The sequence below is a fragment of the Salmo salar genome, chromosome ssa25, assembly GCF_905237065.1.
Source record: "Salmo salar chromosome ssa25, Ssal_v3.1, whole genome shotgun sequence".
Classification (NCBI taxonomy): Eukaryota; Metazoa; Chordata; class Actinopteri; order Salmoniformes; family Salmonidae; genus Salmo; species Salmo salar.
In genome coordinates this window covers 51988497-52015215 of record NC_059466.1, presented here as the reverse complement: position 1 = coordinate 52015215, position 26719 = coordinate 51988497, and the positions used below count along the sequence as shown (strand labels likewise).

Here is a 26719-nt window from a genome sequence, read left to right as displayed (position 1 = left end):
TATTAACCTGGTCCTGTATATAGTATGGTATTAACTGACCCTGTATATAGTATGGTATTAACTGATCCTGTATATAGTATGGTATTAACTGACCCTGTATATAGTATGGTATTAACTGTATATAGTATGGTATGGTATTAACTGGCCCTGTATATAGTATGGTATTAACTGTATATAGTATGGTATTAACTGACCCTGTATATGGTATGGTATTAACCTGGTCCTGTATATAGTATGGTATTAACCTGACCCTGTATATAGTATGGTATTAACTGATCCTGTATATAGTATGGTATTAACTGACCCTGTATATAGTATGGTATTAACTGACCATGTATATAGTATGGTATTAACTGTATATAGCATGGTATTAACCTGACCCTGTATATAGTATGGTATTAACTGACCCTGTATATAGTATGGTATTAACTGATCCTGTATATAGTATGGTATTAACTGACCCTGTATATAGTATGGTATTAACTGATCCTGTATATAGTATGGTATTAACTGACCCTGTATATAGTATGGTATTAACTGACCCTGTATATAGTATGGTATTAACTGACCCTGTATATAGTATGGTATTAACTGACCCTGTATATAGTATGGTATTAACTGTATATAGTATGGTATTAACTGTATATAGTATGGTATTAACTGTATATAGTATGGTATTAACTGACCCTGTATATAGTATGGTATTAACTGACCCTGTATATAGTATGGTATTAACTGTATATAGTATGGTATTAACCTGATCCTGTATATAGTATGGTATTAACTGACCCTGTATATAGTATGGTATGGTATTAACCTGATCCTGTATATAGTATGGTATTAACTGACCCTGTATATAGTATGGTATTAACTGACCCTGTATATAGTATGGTATTAACTGATCCTGTATATATTATGGTATTAACTGACCCTGTATATAGTATGGTATTAACTGACCCTGTATATAGTATGGTATTAACTGATCCTGTATATAGTATGGTATTAACTGTGTATAGTATGGTATGGTATTAACCTGGTCCTGTATATAGTATGGTATTAACTGACCCTGTATATAGTATGGTATTAACTGATCCTGTATATAGTATTGTATTAAACTGGCCCTGTATATAGTATGGTATTAACTGACCCTGTATATAGTATGGTATTAACTGACCCTGTATATAGTATGGTATTAACTGTATATAGTATGGTATTAACTGACCCTGTATATGGTATGGTATTAACCTGGTCCTGTATATAGTATGGTATTAACCTGACCCTGTATATAGTATGGTATTAACTGATCCTGTATATAGTATGGTATTAACTGACCCTGTATATAGTATGGTATTAACTGACCATGTATATAGTATGGTATTAACTGTATATAGCATGGTATTAACCTGACCCTGTATATAGTATGGTATTAACTGACCCTGTATATAGTATGGTATTAACTGATCCTGTATATAGTATGGTATTAACTGACCCTGTATATAGTATGGTATTAACTGATCCTGTATATAGTATGGTATTAACTGACCCTGTATATAGTATGGTATTAACTGACCCTGTATATAGTATGGTATTAACTGACCCTGTATATAGTATGGTATTAACTGACCCTGTATATAGTATGGTATTAACTGTATATAGTATGGTATTAACTGTATATAGTATGGTATTAACTGTATATAGTATGGTATTAACTGACCCTGTATATAGTATGGTTTTAACTGACCCTGTATATAGTATGGTATTAACTGTATATAGTATGGTATTAACCTGATCCTGTATATAGTATGGTATTAACTGACCCTGTATATAGTATGGTATGGTATTAACCTGATCCTGTATATAGTATGGTATTAACTGACCCTGTATATAGTATGGTATTAACTGACCCTGTATATAGTATGGTATTAACTGATCCTGTATATATTATGGTATTAACTGACCCTGTATATAGTATGGTATTAACTGACCCTGTATATAGTATGGTATTAACTGATCCTGTATATAGTATGGTATTAACTGTGTATAGTATGGTATGGTATTAACTGGCACTGTATATAGTATGGTATTAACTGTATATAGTATGGTATTAACCTGGTCCTGTATATAGTATGGTATTAACTGACCTTGTATATAGTATGGTATTAACTGATCCTGTATATAGTATGGTATTAACTGTATATAGTATGGTATGGTATTAACTGGCCCTGTATATAGTATGGTATTAACTGTATATAGTATGGTATTAACGTGGTCCTGTATATAGTATGGTATTAACCTGGTCCTGTATATAGTATGGTATTAACTGACCCTGTATATAGTATGGTATTAACTGTATATAGTATGGTATTAACTGTATATAGTATGGTATTAACTGTATATAGTATGGTATTAACTGACCCTGTATATAGTATGGTATTAACTGACCCTGTATATAGTATGGTATTAACTGTATATAGTATGGTATTAACTGACCCTGTATATAGTATGGTATGGTATTAACCTGATCCTGTATATAGTATGGTATTAACTGACCCTGTATATAGTATGGTATTAACTGACCCTGTATATAGTATGGTATTAACTGTATATAGTATGGTATTAACCTGATCCTGTATATAGTATGGTATTAACTGACCCTGTATATAGTATGGTATGGTATTAACCTGATCCTGTATATAGTATTGTATTAACTGACCCTGTATATAGTATGGTATTAACTGACCCTGTATATAGTATGGTATTAACTGATCCTGTATATAGTATGGTATTAACTGACCCTGTATATAGTATGGTATTAACTGACCCTGTATATAGTATGGTATTAACTGATCCTGTATATAGTATGGTATTAACTGTATATAGTATGGTATGGTATTAACTGGCCCTGTATATAGTATGGTATTAACTGTATATAGTATGGTATTAACCTGGTCCTGTATATAGTATGGTATTAACTGACCCTGTATATAGTATGGTATTAACTGATCCTGTATATAGTATTGTATTAACTGTATATAGTATGGTATGGTATTAACTGGCCCTGTATATAGTATGGTATTAACTGTATATAGTATGGTATTAACCTGGTCCTGTATATAGTATGGTATTAACCTGGTCCTGTATATAGTATGGTATTAACTGACCCTGTATATAGTATGGTATTAACTGATCCTGTATATAGTATGGTATTAACTGTATATAGTATGGTATTAACTGACCCTGTATATAGTATGGTATTAACTGACCATGTATATAGTATGGTATTAACTGACCCTGTATATAGTATGGTATGGTATTAACCTGGTCCTGTATATAGTATGGTATTAACTGATCCTGTATATAGTATGGTATTAACTGATCCTGTATATAGTATAGTATTAACTGACCCTGTATATAGTATGGTATTAACTGTCCCTGTATATAGTATGGTATTAACTGATCCTGTATATAGTATGGTATTAACTGACCCTGTATATAGTATGGTATTAACTGTATATAGTATGGTATGGTATTAACTGGCCCTGTATATAGTATGGTATTAACTGTATATAGTATGGTATTAACCTGGTCCTGTATATAGTATGGTATTAACTGACCCTGTATATAGTATGGTATTAACTGATCCTGTATATAGTATGGTATTAACTGTATATAGTATGGTATGGTATTAACTGGCCCTGTATATAGTATGGTATTAACTGTATATAGTATGGTATTAACCTGGTCCTGTATATAGTATGGTATTAACTGACCCTGTATATAGTATGGTATTAACTGATCCTGTATATAGTATGGTATTAACTGATCCTGTATATAGTATGGTATTAACTGTGTATAGTATGGTATGGTATTAACTGGCACTGTATATAGTATGGTATTAACTGTATATAGTATGGTATTAACCTGGTCCTGTATATAGTATGGTATTAACTGACCTTGTATATAGTATGGTATTAACTGATCCTGTATATAGTATGGTATTAACTGTATATAGTATGGTATGGTATTAACTGGCCCTGTATATAGTATGGTATTAACTGTATATAGTATGGTATTAACGTGGTCCTGTATATAGTATGGTATTAACCTGGTCCTGTATATAGTATGGTATTAACTGACCCTGTATATAGTATGGTATTAACTGTATATAGTATGGTATTAACTGTATATAGTATGGTATTAACTGTATATAGTATGGTATTAACTGACCCTGTATATAGTATGGTATTAACTGACCCTGTATATAGTATGGTATTAACTGTATATAGTATGGTATTAACTGACCCTGTATATAGTATGGTATGGTATTAACCTGATCCTGTATATAGTATGGTATTAACTGACCCTGTATATAGTATGGTATTAACTGACCCTGTATATAGTATGGTATTAACTGTATATAGTATGGTATTAACCTGATCCTGTATATAGTATGGTATTAACTGACCCTGTATATAGTATGGTATGGTATTAACCTGATCCTGTATATAGTATTGTATTAACTGACCCTGTATATAGTATGGTATTAACTGACCCTGTATATAGTATGGTATTAACTGATCCTGTATATAGTATGGTATTAACTGACCCTGTATATAGTATGGTATTAACTGACCCTGTATATAGTATGGTATTAACTGATCCTGTATATAGTATGGTATTAACTGTATATAGTATGGTATGGTATTAACTGGCCCTGTATATAGTATGGTATTAACTGTATATAGTATGGTATTAACCTGGTCCTGTATATAGTATGGTATTAACTGACCCTGTATATAGTATGGTATTAACTGATCCTGTATATAGTATTGTATTAACTGTATATAGTATGGTATGGTATTAACTGGCCCTGTATATAGTATGGTATTAACTGTATATAGTATGGTATTAACCTGGTCCTGTATATAGTATGGTATTAACCTGGTCCTGTATATAGTATGGTATTAACTGACCCTGTATATAGTATGGTATTAACTGATCCTGTATATAGTATGGTATTAACTGTATATAGTATGGTATTAACTGACCCTGTATATAGTATGGTATTAACTGACCATGTATATAGTATGGTATTAACTGACCCTGTATATAGTATGGTATGGTATTAACCTGGTCCTGTATATAGTATGGTATTAACTGATCCTGTATATAGTATGGTATTAACTGATCCTGTATATAGTATAGTATTAACTGACCCTGTATATAGTATGGTATTAACTGTCCCTGTATATAGTATGGTATTAACTGATCCTGTATATAGTATGGTATTAACTGACCCTGTATATAGTATGGTATTAACTGTATATAGTATGGTATGGTATTAACTGGCCCTGTATATAGTATGGTATTAACTGTATATAGTATGGTATTAACCTGGTCCTGTATATAGTATGGTATTAACTGACCCTGTATATAGTATGGTATTAACTGATCCTGTATATAGTATGGTATTAACTGTATATAGTATGGTATGGTATTAACTGGCCCTGTATATAGTATGGTATTAACTGTATATAGTATGGTATTAACCTGGTCCTGTATATAGTATGGTATTAACTGACCCTGTATATAGTATGGTATTAACTGATCCTGTATATAGTATGGTATTAACTGACCCTGTATATAGTATGGTATTAACTGTATATAGTATGGTATGGTATTAACTGGCCCTGTATATAGTATGGTATTAACTGTATATAGTATGGTATTAACTGACCCTGTATATGGTATGGTATTAACCTGGTCCTGTATATAGTATGGTATTAACCTGACCCTGTATATAGTATGGTATTAACTGATCCTGTATATAGTATGGTATTAACTGACCCTGTATATAGTATGGTATTAACTGACCATGTATATAGTATGGTATTAACTGTATATAGCATGGTATTAACCTGACCCTGTATATAGTATGGTATTAACTGACCCTGTATATAGTATGGTATTAACTGATCCTGTATATAGTATGGTATTAACTGACCCTGTATATAGTATGGTATTAACTGATCCTGTATATAGTATGGTATTAACTGACCCTGTATATAGTATGGTATTAACTGACCCTGTATATAGTATGGTATTAACTGACCCTGTATATAGTATGGTATTAACTGACCCTGTATATAGTATGGTATTAACTGTATATAGTATGGTATTAACTGTATATAGTATGGTATTAACTGACCCTGTATATAGTATGGTATTAACTGACCCTGTATATAGTATGGTATTAACTGTATATAGTATGGTATTAACCTGATCCTGTATATAGTATGGTATTAACTGACCCTGTATATAGTATGGTATGGTATTAACCTGATCCTGTATATAGTATGGTATTAACTGACCCTGTATATAGTATGGTATTAACTGACCCTGTATATAGTATGGTATTAACTGATCCTGTATATATTATGGTATTAACTGACCCTGTATATAGTATGGTATTAACTGACCCTGTATATAGTATGGTATTAACTGATCCTGTATATAGTATGGTATTAACTGTGTATAGTATGGTATGGTATTAACTGGCACTGTATATAGTATGGTATTAACTGTATATAGTATGGTATTAACCTGGTCCTGTAAATAGTATGGTATTAACTGACCCTGTATATAGTATGGTATTAACTGATCCTGTATATAGTATGGTATTAACTGTATATAGTATGGTATGGTATTAACTGGCCCTGTATATAGTATGGTATTAGCTGTATATAGTATGGTATTAACGTGGTCCTGTATATAGTATGGTATTAACCTGGTCCTGTATATAGTATGGTATTAACTGACCCTGTATATAGTATGGTATTAACTGTATATAGTATGGTATTAACTGTATATAGTATGGTATTAACTGTATATAGTATGGTATTAACTGACCCTGTATATAGTATGGTATTAACTGACCCTGTATATAGTATGGTATTAACTGTATATAGTATGGTATTAACTGACCCTGTATATAGTATGGTATGGTATTAACCTGATCCTGTATATAGTATGGTATTAACTGACCCTGTATATAGTATGGTATTAACTGACCCTGTATATAGTATGGTATTAACTGTATATAGTATGGTATTAACCTGATCCTGTATATAGTATGGTATTAACTGACCCTGTATATAGTATGGTATGGTATTAACCTGATCCTGTATATAGTATTGTATTAACTGACCCTGTATATAGTATGGTATTAACTGACCCTGTATATAGTATGGTATTAACTGATCCTGTATATAGTATGGTATTAACTGACCCTGTATATAGTATGGTATTAACTGACCCTGTATATAGTATGGTATTAACTGATCCTGTATATAGTATGGTATTAACTGTATATAGTATGGTATGGTATTAACTGGCCCTGTATATAGTATGGTATTAACTGTATATAGTATGGTATTAACCTGGTCCTGTATATAGTATGGTATTAACTGACCCTGTATATAGTATGGTATTAACTGATCCTGTATATAGTATTGTATTAACTGTATATAGTATGGTATGGTATTAACTGGCCCTGTATATAGTATGGTATTAACTGTATATAGTATGGTATTAACCTGGTCCTGTATATAGTATGGTATTAACCTGGTCCTGTATATAGTATGGTATTAACTGACCCTGTATATAGTATGGTATTAACTGATCCTGTATATAGTATGGTATTAACTGTATATAGTATGGTATTAACTGACCCTGTATATAGTATGGTATTAACTGACCATGTATATAGTATGGTATTAACTGACCCTGTATATAGTATGGTATGGTATTAACCTGGTCCTGTATATAGTATGGTATTAACTGATCCTGTATATAGTATGGTATTAACTGATCCTGTATATAGTATAGTATTAACTGACCCTGTATATAGTATGGTATTAACTGTCCCTGTATATAGTATGGTATTAACTGATCCTGTATATAGTATGGTATTAACTGACCCTGTATATAGTATGGTATTAACTGTATATAGTATGGTATGGTATTAACTGGCCCTGTATATAGTATGGTATTAACTGTATATAGTATGGTATTAACCTGGTCCTGTATATAGTATGGTATTAACTGACCCTGTATATAGTATGGTATTAACTGATCCTGTATATAGTATGGTATTAACTGTATATAGTATGGTATGGTATTAACTGGCCCTGTATATAGTATGGTATTAACTGTATATAGTATGGTATTAACCTGGTCCTGTATATAGTATGGTATTAACTGACCCTGTATATAGTATGGTATTAACTGATCCTGTATATAGTATGGTATTAACTGACCCTGTATATAGTATGGTATTAACTGTATATAGTATGGTATGGTATTAACTGGCCCTGTATATAGTATGGTATTAACTGTATATAGTATGGTATTAACTGATCCTGTATATAGTATGGTATTAACTGGCCCTGTATATAGTATGGTATTAACTGTATATAGTATGGTATTAACCTGGTCCTGTATATAGTATGGTATTAACTGTATATAGTATGGTATTAACCTGGTCCTGTATATAGTATGGTATTAACTGACCCTGTATATAGTATGGTATTAACTGACCCTGTATATAGTATGGTATTAACTGTATATAGTATGGTATGGTATTAACCTGGTCCTGTATATAGTATGGTATTAACTGACCCTGTATATAGTATGGTATTAACTGATCCTGTATATAGTATGGTATTAAACTGGCCCTGTATATAGTATGGTATTAACTGACCCTGTATATAGTATGGTATTAACTGACCCTGTATATAGTATGGTATTAACTGATCATGTATATAGTATGGTATTAACTGTATATAGTATGGTATGGTATTAACCTGGTCCTGTATATAGTATGGTATTAACTGACCCTGTATATAGTATGGTATTAACTGATCCTGTATATAGTATTGTATTAAACTGGCCCTGTATATAGTATGGTATTAACTGACCCTGTATATAGTATGGTATTAACTGACCCTGTATATAGTATGGTATTAACTGTATATAGTATGGTATTAACTGACCCTGTATATGGTATGGTATTAACCTGGTCCTGTATATAGTATGGTATTAACCTGACCCTGTTTATAGTATGGTATTAACTGATCCTGTATATAGTATGGTATTAACTGACCCTGTATATAGTATGGTATTAACTGACCATGTATATAGTATGGTATTAACTGTATATAGCATGGTATTAACCTGACCCTGTTTATAGTATGGTATTAACTGACCCTGTATATAGTATGGTATTAACTGATCCTGTATATAGTATGGTATTAACTGACCCTGTATATAGTATGGTATTAACTGATCCTGTATATAGTATGGTATTAACTGACCCTGTATATAGTATGGTATTAACTGACCCTGTATATAGTATGGTATTAACTGACCCTGTATATAGTATGGTATTAAGTGACCCTGTATATAGTATGGTATTAACTGTATATAGTATGGTATTAACTGTATATAGTATGGTATTAACTGTATATAGTATGGTATTAACTGACCCTGTATATAGTATGGTATTAACTGACCCTGTATATAGTATGGTATTAACTGTATATAGTATGGTATTAACCTGATCCTGTATATAGTATGGTATTAACTGACCCTGTATATAGTATGGTATGGTATTAACCTGATCCTGTATATAGTATGGTATTAACTGATCCTGTATATAGTATGGTATTAACTGACCCTGTATATAGTATGGTATTAACTGACCATGTATATAGTATGGTATTAACTGTATATAGCATGGTATTAACCTGACCCTGTATATAGTATGGTATTAACTGACCCTGTATATAGTATGGTATTAACTGATCCTGTATATAGTATGGTATTAACTGACCCTGTATATAGTATGGTATTAACTGATCCTGTATATAGTATGGTATTAACTGACCCTGTATATAGTATGGTATTAACTGACCCTGTATATAGTATGGTATTAACTGACCCTGTATATAGTATGGTATTAAGTGACCCTGTATATAGTATGGTATTAACTGTATATAGTATGGTATTAACTGTATATAGTATGGTATTAACTGTATATAGTATGGTATTAACTGACCCTGTATATAGTATGGTATTAACTGACCCTGTATATAGTATGGTATTAACTGTATATAGTATGGTATTAACCTGATCCTGTATATAGTATGGTATTAACTGACCCTGTATATAGTATGGTATGGTATTAACCTGATCCTGTATATAGTATGGTATTAACTGACCCTGTATATAGTATGGTATTAACTGACCCTGTATATAGTATGGTATTAACTGATCCTGTATATATTATGGTATTAACTGACCCTGTATATAGTATGGTATTAACTGACCCTGTATATAGTATGGTATTAACTGATCCTGTATATAGTATGGTATTAACTGTGTATAGTATGGTATGGTATTAACTGGCCCTGTATATAGTATGGTATTAACTGTATATAGTATGGTATTAACCTGGTCCTGTATATAGTATGGTATTAACTGACCCTGTATATAGTATGGTATTAACTGATCCTGTATATAGTATGGTATTAACTGTATATAGTATGGTATGGTATTAACTGGCCCTGTATATAGTATGGTATTAACTGTATATAGTATGGTATTAACGTGGTCCTGTATATAGTATGGTATTAACCTGGTCCTGTATATAGTATGGTATTAACTGACCCTGTATATAGTATGGTATTAACTGTATATAGTATGGTATTAACTGTATATAGTATGGTATTAACTGTATATAGTATGGTATTAACTGACCCTGTATATAGTATGGTATTAACTGACCCTGTATATAGTATGGTATTAACTGTATATAGTATGGTATTAACCTGATCCTGTATATAGTATGGTATTAACTGACCCTGTATATAGTATGGTATGGTATTAACCTGATCCTGTATATAGTATGGTATTAACTGACCCTGTATATAGTATGGTATTAACTGACCCTGTATATAGTATGGTATTAACAGTATATAGTATGGTATTAACCTGATCCTGTATATAGTATGGTATTAACTGACCCTGTATATAGTATGGTATGGTATTAACCTGATCCTGTATATAGTATGGTATTAACTGACCCTGTATATAGTATGGTATTAACTGACCCTGTATATAGTATGGTATTAACTGATCCTGTATATAGTATGGTATTAACTGACCCTGTATATAGTATGGTATTAACTGACCCTGTATATAGTATGGTATTAACTGATCCTGTATATAGTATGGTATTAACTGTATATAGTATGGTATGGTATTAACTGGCCCTGTATATAGTATGGTATTAACTGTATATAGTATGGTATTAACCTGGTCCTGTATATAGTATGGTATTAACTGACCCTGTATATAGTATGGTATTAACTGATCCTGTATATAGTATGGTATTAACTGTATATAGTATGGTATGGTATTAACTGGCCCTGTATATAGTATGGTATTAACTGTATATAGTATGGTATTAACCTGGTCCTGTATATAGTATGGTATTAACCTGGTCCTGTATATAGTATGGTATTAACTGACCCTGTATATAGTATGGTATTAACTGATCCTGTATATAGTATGGTATTAACTGTATATAGTATGGTATTAACTGACCCTGTATATAGTATGGTATTAACTGTATATAGTATGGTATGGTATTAACCTGGTCCTGTATATAGTATGGTATTAACTGACCCTGTATATAGTATGGTATTAACTGATCCTGTATATAGTATGGTATTAAACTGGCCCTGTATATAGTATGGTATTAACTGACCCTGTATATAGTATGGTATTAACTGACCCTGTATATAGTATGGTATTAACTGATCATGTATATAGTATGGTATTAACTGTATATAGTATGGTATGGTATTAACCTGGTCCTGTATATAGTATGGTATTAACTGACCCTGTATATAGTATGGTATTAAGTGATCCTGTATATAGTATTGTATTAAACTGGCCCTGTATATAGTATGGTATTAACTGACCCTGTATATAGTATGGTATTAACTGACCCTGTATATAGTATGGTATTAACTGTATATAGTATGGTATTAACTGACCCTGTATATGGTATGGTATTAACCTGGTCCTGTATATAGTATGGTATTAACCTGACCCTGTATATAGTATGGTATTAACTGATCCTGTATATAGTATGGTATTAACTGACCCTGTATATAGTATGGTATTAACTGACCATGTATATAGTATGGTATTAACTGTATATAGCATGGTATTAACCTGACCCTGTATATAGTATGGTATTAACTGACCCTGTATATAGTATGGTATTAACTGATCCTGTATATAGTATGGTATTAACTGACCCTGTATATAGTATGGTATTAACTGATCCTGTATATAGTATGGTATTAACTGACCCTGTATATAGTATGGTATTAACTGACCCTGTATATAGTATGGTATTAACTGACCCTGTATATAGTATGGTATTAACTGACCCTGTATATAGTATGGTATTAACTGTATATAGTATGGTATTAACTGTATATAGTATGGTATTAACTGTATATAGTATGGTATTAACTGACCCTGTATATAGTATGGTATTAACTGACCCTGTATATAGTATGGTATTAACTTTATATAGTATGGTATTAACCTGATCCTGTATATAGTATGGTATTAACTGACCCTGTATATAGTATGGTATGGTATTAACCTGATCCTGTATATAGTATGGTATTAACTGACCCTGTATATAGTATGGTATTAACTGACCCTGTATATAGTATGGTATTAACTGATCCTGTATATATTATGGTATTAACTGACCCTGTATATAGTATGGTATTAACTGACCCTGTATATAGTATGGTATTAACTGATCCTGTATATAGTATGGTATTAACTGTGTATAGTATGGTATGGTATTAACTGGCCCTGTATATAGTATGGTATTAACTGTATATAGTATGGTATTAACCTGGTCCTGTATATAGTATGGTATTAACTGACCCTGTATATAGTATGGTATTAACTGATCCTGTATATAGTATGGTATTAACTGTATATAGTATGGTATGGTATTAACTGGCCCTGTATATAGTATGGTATTAACTGTATATAGTATGGTATTAACGTGGTCCTGTATATAGTATGGTATTAACCTGGTCCTGTATATAGTATGGTATAAACTGACCCTGTATATAGTATGGTATTAACTGTATATAGTATGGTATTAACTGTATATAGTATGGTATTAACTGTATATAGTATGGTATTAACTGACCCTGTTTATAGTATGGTATTAACTGACCCTGTATATAGTATGGTATTAACTGTATATAGTATGGTATTAACCTGATCCTGTATATAGTATGGTATTAACTGACCCTGTATATAGTATGGTATGGTATTAACCTGATCCTGTATATAGTATGGTATTAACTGACACTGTATATAGTATGGTATTAACTGACCCTGTATATAGTATGGTATTAACTGTATATAGTATAGTATTAACCTGATCCTGTATATAGTATGGTATTAACTGACCCTGTATATAGTATGGTATGGTATTAACCTGATCCTGTATATAGTATGGTATTAACTGACCCTGTATATAGTATGGTATTAACTGACCCTGTATATAGTATGGTATTAACTGATCCTGTATATAGTATGGTATTAACTGACCCTGTATATAGTATGGTATGGTATTAACCTGGTCCTGTATATAGTATGGTATTAACTGATCCTGTATATAGTATGGTATTAACTGATCCTGTATATAGTATGGTATTAACTGACCCTGTATATAGTATGGTATTAACTGTCCCTGTATATAGTATGGTATTAACTGATCCTGTATATAGTATGGTATTAACTGACCCTGTATATAGTATGGTATTAACTGTATATAGTATGGTATGGTATTAACTGGCCCTGTATATAGTATGGTATTAACTGTATATAGTATGGTATTAACCTGGTCCTGTATATAGTATGGTATTAACTGACCCTGTATATAGTATGGTATTAACTGATCCTGTATATAGTATGGTATTAACTGTATATAGTATGGTATGGTATTAACTGGCCCTGTATATAGTATGGTATTAACTGTATATAGTATGGTATTAACCTGGTCCTGTATATAGTATGGTATTAACTGACCCTGTATATAGTATGGTATTAACTGATCCTGTATATAGTATGGTATTAACTGACCCTGTATATAGTATGGTATTAACTGTATATAGTATGGTATGGTATTAACTGGCCCTGTATATAGTATGGTATTAACTGTATATAGTATGGTATTAACTGACCCTGTATATAGTATGGTATTAACTGATCCTGTATATAGTATGGTATTAACTGTATATAGTATGGTATGGTATTAACTGGCCCTGTATATAGTATGGTATTAACTGTATATAGTATGGTATTAACCTGGTCCTGTATATAGTATGGTATTAACTGACCCTGTATATAGTATGGTATTAACTGATCCTGTATATAGTATGGTATTAACTGTATATAGTATGGTATGGTATTAACTGGCCCTGTATATAGTATGGTATTAACTGTATATAGTATGGTATTAACCTGGTCCTGTATATAGTATGGTATTAACCTGGTCCTGTATATAGTATGGTATTAACTGACCCTGTATATAGTATGGTATTAACTGATCCTGTATATAGTATGGTATTAACTGTATATAGTATGGTATTAACTGACCCTGTATATAGTATAGTATTAACTGACCCTGTATATAGTATGGTATTAACTGACCCTGTATATAGTATGGTATGGTATTAACCTGGTCCTGTATATAGTATGGTATTAACTGATCCTGTATATAGTATGGTATTAACTGATCCTGTATATAGTATGGTATTAACTGACCCTGTATATAGTATGGTATTAACTGTCCCTGTATATAGTATGGTATTAACTGATCCTGTATATAGTATGGTATTAACTGACCCTGTATATAGTATGGTATTAACTGTATATAGTATGGTATGGTATTAACTGGCCCTGTATATAGTATGGTATTAACTGTATATAGTATGGTATTAACCTGGTCCTGTATATAGTATGGTATTAACTGACCCTGTATATAGTATGGTATTAACTGATCCTGTATATAGTATGGTATTAACTGTATATAGTATGGTATGGTATTAACTGGCCCTGTATATAGTATGGTATTAACTGTATATAGTATGGTATTAACCTGGTCCTGTATATAGTATGGTATTAACTGACCCTGTATATAGTATGGTATTAACTGATCCTGTATATAGTATGGTATTAACTGACCCTGTATATAGTATGGTATTAACTGTATATAGTATGGTATGGTATTAACTGGCCCTGTATATAGTATGGTATTAACTGTATATAGTATGGTATTAACTGATCCTGTATATAGTATGGTATTAACTGGCCCTGTATATAGTATGGTATTAACTGTATATAGTATGGTATTAACCTGGTCCTGTATATAGTATGGTATTAACTGTATATAGTATGGTATTAACCTGGTCCTGTATATAGTATGGTATTAACTGACCCTGTATATAGTATGGTATTAACTGACCCTGTATATAGTATGGTATTAACTGATCATGTATATAGTATGGTATTAACTGTATATAGTATGGTATGGTATTAACCTGGTCCTGTATATAGTATGGTATTAACTGACCCTGTATATAGTATGGTATTAACTGATCCTGTATATAGTATTGTATTAAACTGGCCCTGTATATAGTATGGTATTAACTGACCCTGTATATAGTATGGTATTAACTGACCCTGTATATAGTATGGTATTAACTGTATATAGTATGGTATTAACTGACCCTGTATATGGTATGGTATTAACCTGGTCCTGTATATAGTATGGTATTAACCTGACCCTGTATATAGTATGGTATTAACTGATCCTGTATATAGTATGGTATTAACTGACCCTGTATATAGTATGGTATTAACTGACCATGTATATAGTATGGTATTAACTGTATATAGCATGGTATTAACCTGACCCTGTATATAGTATGGTATTAACTGACCCTGTATATAGTATGGTATTAACTGATCCTGTATATAGTATGGTATTAACTGACCCTGTATATAGTATGGTATTAACTGACCCTGTATATAGTATGGTATTAACTGTATATAGTATGGTATTAACTGTATATAGTATGGTATTAACTGTATACAGTATGGTATTAACTGACCCTGTATATAGTATGGTATTATCTGACCCTGTATATAGTATGGTATTAACTGTATATAGTATGGTATTAACCTGATCCTGTATATAGTATGGTATTAACTGACCCTGTATATAGTATGGTATGGTATTAACCTGATCCTGTATATAGTATGGTATTAACTGACCCTGTATATAGTATGGTATTAACTGACCCTGTATATAGTATGGTATTAACTGATCCTGTATATATTATGGTATTAACTGACCCTGTATATAGTATGGTATTAACTGACCCTGTATATAGTATGGTATTAACTGATCCTGTATATAGTATGGTATTAACTGTGTATAGTATGGTATGGTATTAACTGGCCCTGTATATAGTATGGTATTAACTGTATATAGTATGGTATTAACCTGGTCCTGTATATAGTATGGTATTAACTGACCCTGTATATAGTATGGTATTAACTGATCCTGTATATAGTATGGTATTAACTGTATATAGTATGGTATGGTATTAACTGGCCCTGTATATAGTATGGTATTAACTGTATATAGTATGGTATTAACGTGGCCCTGTATATAGTATGGTATTAACCTGGTCCTGTATATAGTATGGTATTAACTGACCCTGTATATAGTATGGTATTAACTGTATATAGTATGGTATTAAACCCTGTATATAGTATGGTATTAACTGTATATAGTATGGTATTAACTGACCCTGTATATAGTATGGTATTAACTGACCCTGTATATAGTATGGTATTAACTGTATATAGTATGGTATTAACCTGATCCTGTATATAGTATGGTATTAACTGACCCTGTATATAGTATGGTATGGTATTAACCTGATCCTGTATATAGTATGGTATTAACTGACCCTGTATATAGTATGGTATTAACTGACCCTGTATATAGTATGGTATTAACTGACCCTGTATATATTATGGTATTAACTGACCCTGTATATAGTATGGTATTAACTGACCCTGTATATAGTATGGTATTAACTGATCCTGTATATAGTATGGTATTAACTGTGTATAGTATGGTATGGTATTAACTGGCCCTGTATATAGTATGGTATTAACTGTATATAGTATGGTATTAACCTGGTCCTGTATATAGTATGGTATTAACTGACCCTGTATATAGTATGGTATTAACTGATCCTGTATATAGTATGGTATTAACTGTATATAGTATGGTATGGTATTAACTGGCCCTGTATATAGTATGGTATTAACTGTATATAGTATGGTATTAACGTGGTCCTGTATATAGTATGGTATTAACCTGGTCCTGTATATAGTATGGTATTAACTGACCCTGTATATAGTATGGTATTAACTGTATATAGTATGGTATTAACTGTATATAGTATGGTATTAACTGTATATAGTATGGTATTAACTGTATATAGTATGGTATTAACTGACCCTGTATATAGTATGGTATTAACTGTATATAGTATGGTATTAACCTGACCCTGTATATAGTATGGTATTAACTGACCCTGTATATAGTATGGTATTAACTGACCCTGTATATAGTATGGTATTAACTGTATATAGTATGGTATTAACCTGATCCTGTATATAGTATGGTATTAACTGACCCTGTATATAGTATGGTATGGTATTAACCTGATCCTGTATATAGTATGGTATTAACTGACCCTGTATATAGTATGGTATTAACTGACCCTGTATATAGTATGGTATTAACTGATCCTGTATATAGTATGGTATTAACTGACCCTGTATATATTTGTATGGTATTAACTGACCCTGTATATAGTATGGTATTAACTGATCCTGTATATAGTATGGTATTAACTGTATATAGTATGGTATGGTATTAACTGGCCCTGTATATAGTATGGTATTAACTGTATATAGTATGGTATTAACCTGGTCCTGTATATAGTATGGTATTAACTGACCCTGTATATAGTATGGTATTAACTGATCCTGTATATAGTATGGTATTAACTGTATATAGTATGGTATGGTATTAACTGGCCCTGTATATAGTATGGTATTAACTCTATATAGTATGGTATTAACCTGGTCCTGTATATAGTATGGTATTAACCTGGTCCTGTATATAGTATGGTATTAACTGACCCTGTATATAGTATGGTATTAACTGATCCTGTATATAGTATGGTATTAACTGTATATAGTATGGTATTAACTGACCCTGTATATAGTATGGTATTAACTGACCCTGTATATAGTATGGTACTAACTGACCCTGTATATAGTATGGTATGGTATTAACCTGGTCCTGTATATAGTATGGTATTAACTGATCCTGTATATAGTATGGTATTAACTGATCCTGTATATAGTATAGTATTAACTGACCCTCTATATAGTATGGTATTAACTGTCCCTGTATATAGTATGGTATTAACTGATCCTGTATATAGTATGGTATTAACTGACCCTGTATATAGTATGGTATTAACTGTATATAGTATGGTATGGTATTAACTGGCCCTGTATATAGTATGGTATTAACTGTATATAGTATGGTATTAACCTGGTCCTGTATATAGTATGGTATTAACTGACCCTGTATATAGTATGGTATTAACTGATCCTGTATATAGTATGGTATTAACTGTATATAGTATGGTATGGTATTAACTGGCCCTGTATATAGTATGGTATTAACTGTATATAGTATGGTATTAACCTGGTCCTGTATATAGTATGGTATTAACTGACCCTGTATATAGTATGGTATTAACTGATCCTGTATATAGTATGGTATTAACTGACCCTGTATATAGTATGGTATTAACTGTATATAGTATGGTATGGTATTAACTGGCCCTGTATATAGTATGGTATTAACTGTATAAAGTATGGTATTAACTGATCCTGTATATAGTATGGTATTAACTGGCCCTGTATATAGTATGGTATTAACTGTATATAGTATGGTATTAACCTGGTCCTGTATATAGTATGGTATTAACTGTATATAGTATGGTATTAACCTGGTCCTGTATATAGTATGGTATTAACTGACCCTGTATATAGTATGGTATTAACTGACCCTGTATATAGTATGGTATTAACTGATCCTGTATATAGTATGGTATTAACTGATCCTGTATAGTATTAACTGTATATAGTATGGTATTAACTGACCCTGTATATAGTATGGTATTAACTGTATATAGTATGGTATGGTATTAACCTGGTCCTGTATATAGTATGGTATTAACTGACCCTGTATATAGTATGGTATTAACCTGGTCCTGTATATAGTATGGTATTAACTGACCCTGTATATAGTATGGTATTAACTGACCCTGTATATAGTATGGTATTAACTGTATATAGTATGGTATGGTATTAACCTGGTCCTGTATATAGTATGGAATTAACTGACCCTGTATATAGTATGGTATTAACTGACCCTGTATATAGTATGGTATTAACTGACACTGTATATAGTATGGTATTAACTGACCCTGTATATAGTATGATATTAACTGTATATAGTATGGTATTAACTGATCCTGTATATAGTATGGTATTAACTGACCCTGTATATAGTATGGTATTAACCTGGTCCTGTATATAGTATGGTATTAACCTGGTCCTGTATATAGTATGGTATTAACTGATCCTGTATATAGTATGGTATGGTATTAACTGACCCTGTATATAGTATGGTATTAACCTGGTCCTGTATATAGTATGGTATTAACCTGGTCCTGTATATAGTATGGTATTAACCTGGTTCTGTATATAGTATGGTATTAACTGTATATAGTATGGTATTAACTGACCCTGTATATAGTATGGTATTAACTGACCCTGTATATAGTATGGTATGGTATTAACTGTATATAGTATGGTATTAACTGATCCTGTATATAGTATGGTATTAACTGATCCTGTGTATAGTATGGTATTAAACTGGCCCTGTATATAGTATGGTATTAACTGATCCTGTATATAGTATGGTATTAACTGACCCTGTATATAGTATGGTATTAGCTGACCCTGTATATGGTATGGTATTAACTGATCCTGTATATAGTATGGTATTAACTGATCCTGTATATAGTATGGTATTAACTGATCCTGTATATAGTATGGTATTAACTGATCCTGTATATAGTATGGTATTAAACTGGCCCTGTATATAGTGTGGTATTAACTGTATATAGTATGGTATTAACTGACCCTGTATATAGTATGGTATTAACCTGGTCCTGTATATAGTATGGTATTAACTGGTCCTGTATATAGTATGGTATGGTATTAACTGACCCTGTATATAGTATGGTATTAACCTGGTCCTGTATATAGTATGGTATTAACCTGGTCCTGTATATAGTATGGTATTAACTGTATATAGTATGGTATTAACTGACCCTGTATATAGTATGGTATTAACTGACCTTGTATATAGTATGGTATGGTATTAACTGTATATAGTATGGTATTAACTGATCCTGTATATAGTATGGTATTAACTGATCCTGTATATAGTATGGTATTAAACTGGCCCTGTATATAGTATGGTATTAACTGACCCTGTATATGGTATGGTATTAACTGATCCTGTATATAGTATGGTATTAACTGATCCTGTATATAGTATGGTATTAACTGACCCTGTATATAGTATGGTATTAACTGACCCTGTATATGGTATGGTATTAACTGATCCTGTATATAGTATGGTATTAACTGATCCTGTATATAGTATGGTATTAACTGATCCTGTATATAGTATGGTATTAACTGATCCTGTATATAGTATGGTATTAAACTGGCCCTGTATATAGTGTGGTGTTAACTGATCCTGTATATAGTATGGTATTAACTGACCCTGTATATAGTATGGTATTAACTGTATATAGTATGGTATGGTATTAACTGACCCTGTATATAGTATGGTATTAACTGATCCTGTATATATTATGGTATTAACTGATCCTGTATATAGTATGGTATTAACTGATCCTGTATATAGTATGGTATTAAACTGGCCCTGTATATAGTGTGGTATTAACTGATCCTGTATATAGTATGGTATTAACTGATCCTGTATATAGTATGGTATTAACCTGGTCCTGTATATAGTATGGTATTAACTGACCCTGTATATAGTATGGTATGGTATTAACTGTATATAGTATGGTATTAACTGATCCTGTATATGGTATGGTATTAACCTGGTCCTGTATATAGTATGGTATTAACTGACCCTGTATATAGTATGGTATTAACTGTATATAGTATGGTATTAACTGACCCTGTATATAGTATGGTATGGTATTAACTGATCCTGTATATAGTATGGTATTAACTGACCCTGTATATAGTATGGTATTAACTGACCCTGTATATAGTATGGTATTAACTGACCCTGTATATAGTATGGTATTAACTGGTCCTGTATATAGTATGGTATTAACCTGGTCCTGTATATAGTATGGTATTAACCTGGTCCTGTATATAGTATGGTATTAACTGTATATAGTATGGTATTAACTGACCCTGTATATAGTATGGTATTAACTGACCCTGTATATAGTATGGTATTAACTGATCCTGTATATAGTATGGTATTAACTGACCCTGTATATAGTATGGTATTAACTGTATATAGTATGGTATTAACTGACCCTGTATATAGTATGGTATTAACTGATCCTGTATATAGTATGGTATTAACTGACCCTGTATATAGTATGGTATTAACTGTATATAGTATGGTATTAACTGACCCTGTATATAGTATGGTATTAACCTGGTCCTGTATATAGTATGGTATTTACTGGTCCTGTATATAGTATGGTATGGTATTAACCTGGTCCTGTATATAGTATGGTATTAACTGATCCTGTATATAGTATGGTATTAACCTGGTCCTGTATATAGTATGGTATTAACTGGTCCTGTATATAGTATGGTATGGTATTAACCTGATCCTGTATATAGTATGGTATTAACTGACCCTGTATATAGTATGGTATTAACTGGTCCTGTATATAGTATGGTATGGTATTAACCTGATCCTGTATATAGTATGGTATTAACTGACCCTGTATATAGTATGGTATTAACTGATCCTGTATATAGTATGGTATTAACTGATCCTGTATATAATATGGTATTAACTGACCCTGTATATAGTATGGTATTAACTGATCCTGTATATAGTATGGTATTAACTGACCCTGTATATAGTATGGTATTAACCTGGTCCTGTATATAGTATGTATGGTATTAACTGTATATAGTATGGTATTATCTGATCCTGTATATAGTCACCTTACTTCTCATGTTCTTCATATTCTTAGTTTTATTTCTGGTGTGTTTTTGTTCTACCTTGTTATCTGTAATGTTACAGATATTGATTACTGCATTGTTGGGTTTGGAACTTGCAAGAAAGGCATTTCACTGTACTTGACAGGTGACATGAACTTGAATCTCTCTCCTCTCTCTCTCTCTCTCTCTCTCTCTCTCTCTCTCTCCTCTCTCTCTCCTCTTTCACTTCCCCCTCTCTCTCTCTCTCTCTCTCTCTCTCTCCTCTTTCACTTCCCTCTCTCTCTCTCTCTCTCTCTCTCTCTCTCTCTCTCTCTCCTCTTTCACTCTCTCTCTCTCTCTCTCTCTCTCTCTCTCCTCTTTCACTTCCCCTCTCTCTCCTCTCTCTCTCCTCTCTCTCTCTCCTCTTTCACTTCCCCCCTCTCTCCTCTCTCTCTCCTCTCTCTCTCTCTCCTCTCACTTCCCCCTCTCTCTCACTCTCTCCTCTTTCACTTCCCCCTCCTCTCTCTCTCCTCTTTCACTCCACTCTCTCTCTCTCACTCTCCTCTTTCACTTCCCTCTCTCTCCTCTTTCACTTCCCCCTCTCTCTCTCCTCTCTATCTCTCTCTCCTCTTTCACTTCCCTCCCTCTATCTCACTTCCCTCTCTCTCTCCTCTTTAACTCCCCCCTCTCTCGTCTTTCACTCCCCTCTCTCTCTCCTCTTTCACTTCCCTCCTCTCTCTCTCCCTCTATCTCAATTCTCTCTCTCTCTCTCTCTCTCTCTCTCTCTCTCTCTCTCTCTCCCCCCAGGCATGAGGAGTTGCTGTCCCAGGGAGGTTTGTACTCTGCTATGTGGCTGAAACAGCTGCACAGCCAAGACAGAGACATACAACTCTAACCCAGAGGGTCAGCAGCAGCCCACTACTCCCCACCACGGGTCCCTGAGCCAGTATCCCAGCACAGAGCTGAACAGAGGAGTAGATTGAGACAGGATAGAGCTCAACCATCTGAAGGAAAAGATTCAACTCATATTGTGGCATTTTGGGTAACGGCGAGGTTCTGAGTCGAGTTTCACACTTTGCATCCTAAGGACCAAAGCAAGACACATTACTGCTGCTCCAAGAAAACCTAGTTACACGAGATGGTAACTTTACAAAGCTAGTTACACTAGATGGTAACTTTACAAAGCTAGGTGGTAACTTTACAAAGCTAGTTACACTAGATGGTAACTTTACAAAGCTAGGTGGTAACTTTACAAAGTTAGTTACACTAGATGGTAACTTTACAAAGCTAGTTACACTAGATGGTAACTTTACAAAGCTAGTTACACTACATGGTAAATTTACAAAGCTAGTTACACTAGATGGTAACTTTACAAAGCTAGTTACACTACATGGTAAATTTACAAAGCTAGTTACACTACATGGTAACTTTACAAAGCTAGTTGGTAACTTTACAAAGCTAGTTACACTAGATGGTAACTTTACAAAGCTAGTTACACTACATGGTAACTTTACAAAGCTAGTTACACTAGATGGTAACTTTACAAAGCTAGTTACACTACATGGTAACTTTACAAAGCTAGTTGGTAAATTTACAAAGCTAGTTACACTAGATGGTAACTTTACAAAGCTAGTTGGTAAATTTACAAAGCTAGTTACACTAGATGGTAACTTTACAAAGCTAGTTACACTAGATGGTAACTTTACAAAGCTAGTTACACTAGATGGTAACTTTACAAAGCTAGGTGGTAACTTTACAAAGCTAGTTACACTAGATGGTAACTTTACAAAGCTAGGTGGTAACTTTACAAAGTTAGTTACACTAGATGGTAACTTTACAAAGCTAGTTACACTAGATGGTAACTTTACAAAGCTAGTTACACTACATGGTAAATTTACAAAGCTAGTTACACTAGATGGTAACTTTACAAAGCTAGTTACACTAGATGGTAACTTTACAAAGCTAGTTACACTACATGGTAACTTTACAAAGCTAGTTGGTAAATTTACAAAGCTAGTTACACTAGATGGTAACTTTACAAAGCTAGTTGGTAAATTTACAAAGCTAGTTACACTAGATGGTAACTTTACAAAGCTAGTTACACTAGATGGTAACTTTACAAAGCTAGTTACACTATATTTAATGATAACATGTGGTGTACGTGGGAAGTTAAAGCAGACTCCCAACTCTGGTTAAGCTGTGTCAAATACCCTCAGACCAAAGATGATGAATTGTTGTTCATCTGTGTGTTAGAGGAAACACTCCAACTTTAACTGTCAATCTACTGTTGTTTTATTAAACTGATGATGACGGACATTTATTAAAAGACTTGATCAGTTGTACATCATCCATAAGTACATTGCAATAAATACCAACGTACCTCCTGCTGTGTCTACAAAAGTTTATTTATTTTTTAATATATTAATCTGCTTACACAAGCTATGGCTTTAAAAAATACGCAGAAAATGTGTATTTCAAATCCAGTTTCCATTGAAATTCCCAAAGCAGTAACACACAGTACACTTTCTGGTATATAGAAAAGCTTGAATTTCAATGTTTGTTTTTTTTAAGCCGAGTGGGACATGGAATTTACATGAAAGATATGGGGGGCAATAACTTATTGCTATCTATTGTGAGAGCTCGGATGAGTCAGTTTTGCCATGTAAAGATCAGCTATGACCCAGACCTGCTGGAACCCTGACCTGTTCACCTGTCACGGGTATCGTCGGTGTAGGAGGACCAAAATGCAGCAGGACTGTGTTTGTTCATTTTGAACATTTATTAAATAAAAATGAACACAAAAACAACAAACAAGAGAACGAACGATCCACAGACAGTCTGGCAAGGCACAAGGCTAAACACAGAACAATCTCCCACAAAACACACAGACAAACACACCCAACTAATATAGGACTTCCAATCAAAGGCAACACCACACAGCTGCCTTCAATTGGAAGTCCACCCCAATTAACTCTACATAGAAACACACTTACTAGACTACACATAGAAATACATAAACATAGACCATAAACCAAAAACCCGGAAATACTAAATCAAACACCCTTTTACCAAAACACCACCCCGGACCACATAAAACAAATACCCTCTGCCACGTCCTGACCAAACTACCATAACAATTAACCCTTATACTGGCCAGGACGTGACATCACCGGACGTGCTACCTGTCCCAGACCTGCTGTCCCAGACCTGCTGGAACCCTGACATGTTCACCGGACGTGCTACCTGTCCCAGACCTGCTGTTTTCAATTCTCTAGAGACAGCAGGAGCGGTAGAGATACTCTCAAAGATCGGCTATGAAAAAGCCAACTGACACTTACTCTTGTGTTACTGACTTGTTGCACCCTCGACAACTACTATGATTATTATTATTTGACCCTGCTGGTCATTTATGAACATTTGAACATCTTGGCCATGTGCTGTTATAATCTCCACCCGGCACAGCCAGAAGAGGACTGGCCACCCCCTCATAGCCTGGTTCCTCTCTAGGTTTCTTCCTAGGTTTTGGCCTTTCTAGGGAGTTTTTCCTAGCCACCCCTCATAGCCTGGTTCCTCTCTAGGTTTCTTCCTAGGTTTTGGCCTTTCTAGGGAGTTTTTTCCTAGCCACCGTGCTTCTACACCTGCATTGCTTGCTGTTTGGGGGTTTTAGGCTGGGTTTCTGTACAGCACTTTGAGATATCAGCTGATGTAAGAAGGGCTATATAAATACATTTGATTTGATTTGATGTATTCATTCAACAATGTATATTAACTTGAACTTGTGTCTCTCACATCCATACATCGCCACATAACAACATGTAGATAGAGAGATCGCTAACGTTGTCATGACGTTACCCTCTTTGGAAACAGCGAGCACCCCCCCCCTACCTCTGCACCATCTCCCTCTGTCTCCTACACCCAGGCTGCTGTGGTCAGAGAGGTCGTAAATTCCTGGAGGAGATTATCTCCTCATGGCCACAGTATATATAGAGAGAGAGTGAGTTTTCATAGAGAGAACAAAGGAATTTCTTCCACCTCACAGAACTGGAGGTCCGAACAATATTTATGTTCTGGAGAATGTATAAAAGATCGGTGAAGAATCCAGCTACGAACTGGTTCGTTTGGCACAAGTTTGTGAAACTCATGAGAGATAATA

General features: G+C 33.1%; 1 pseudogene; it reads left to right on the top strand.

Annotated features, from left to right (window-relative positions):
- The window catches only part of LOC106586936 (ATP-binding cassette sub-family B member 6-like), a 91218-nt pseudogene extending 66267 nt beyond the window's left edge, over positions 1-24951 (top strand).
- Positions 24952-26719: the final 1768 nt, after the last annotated feature.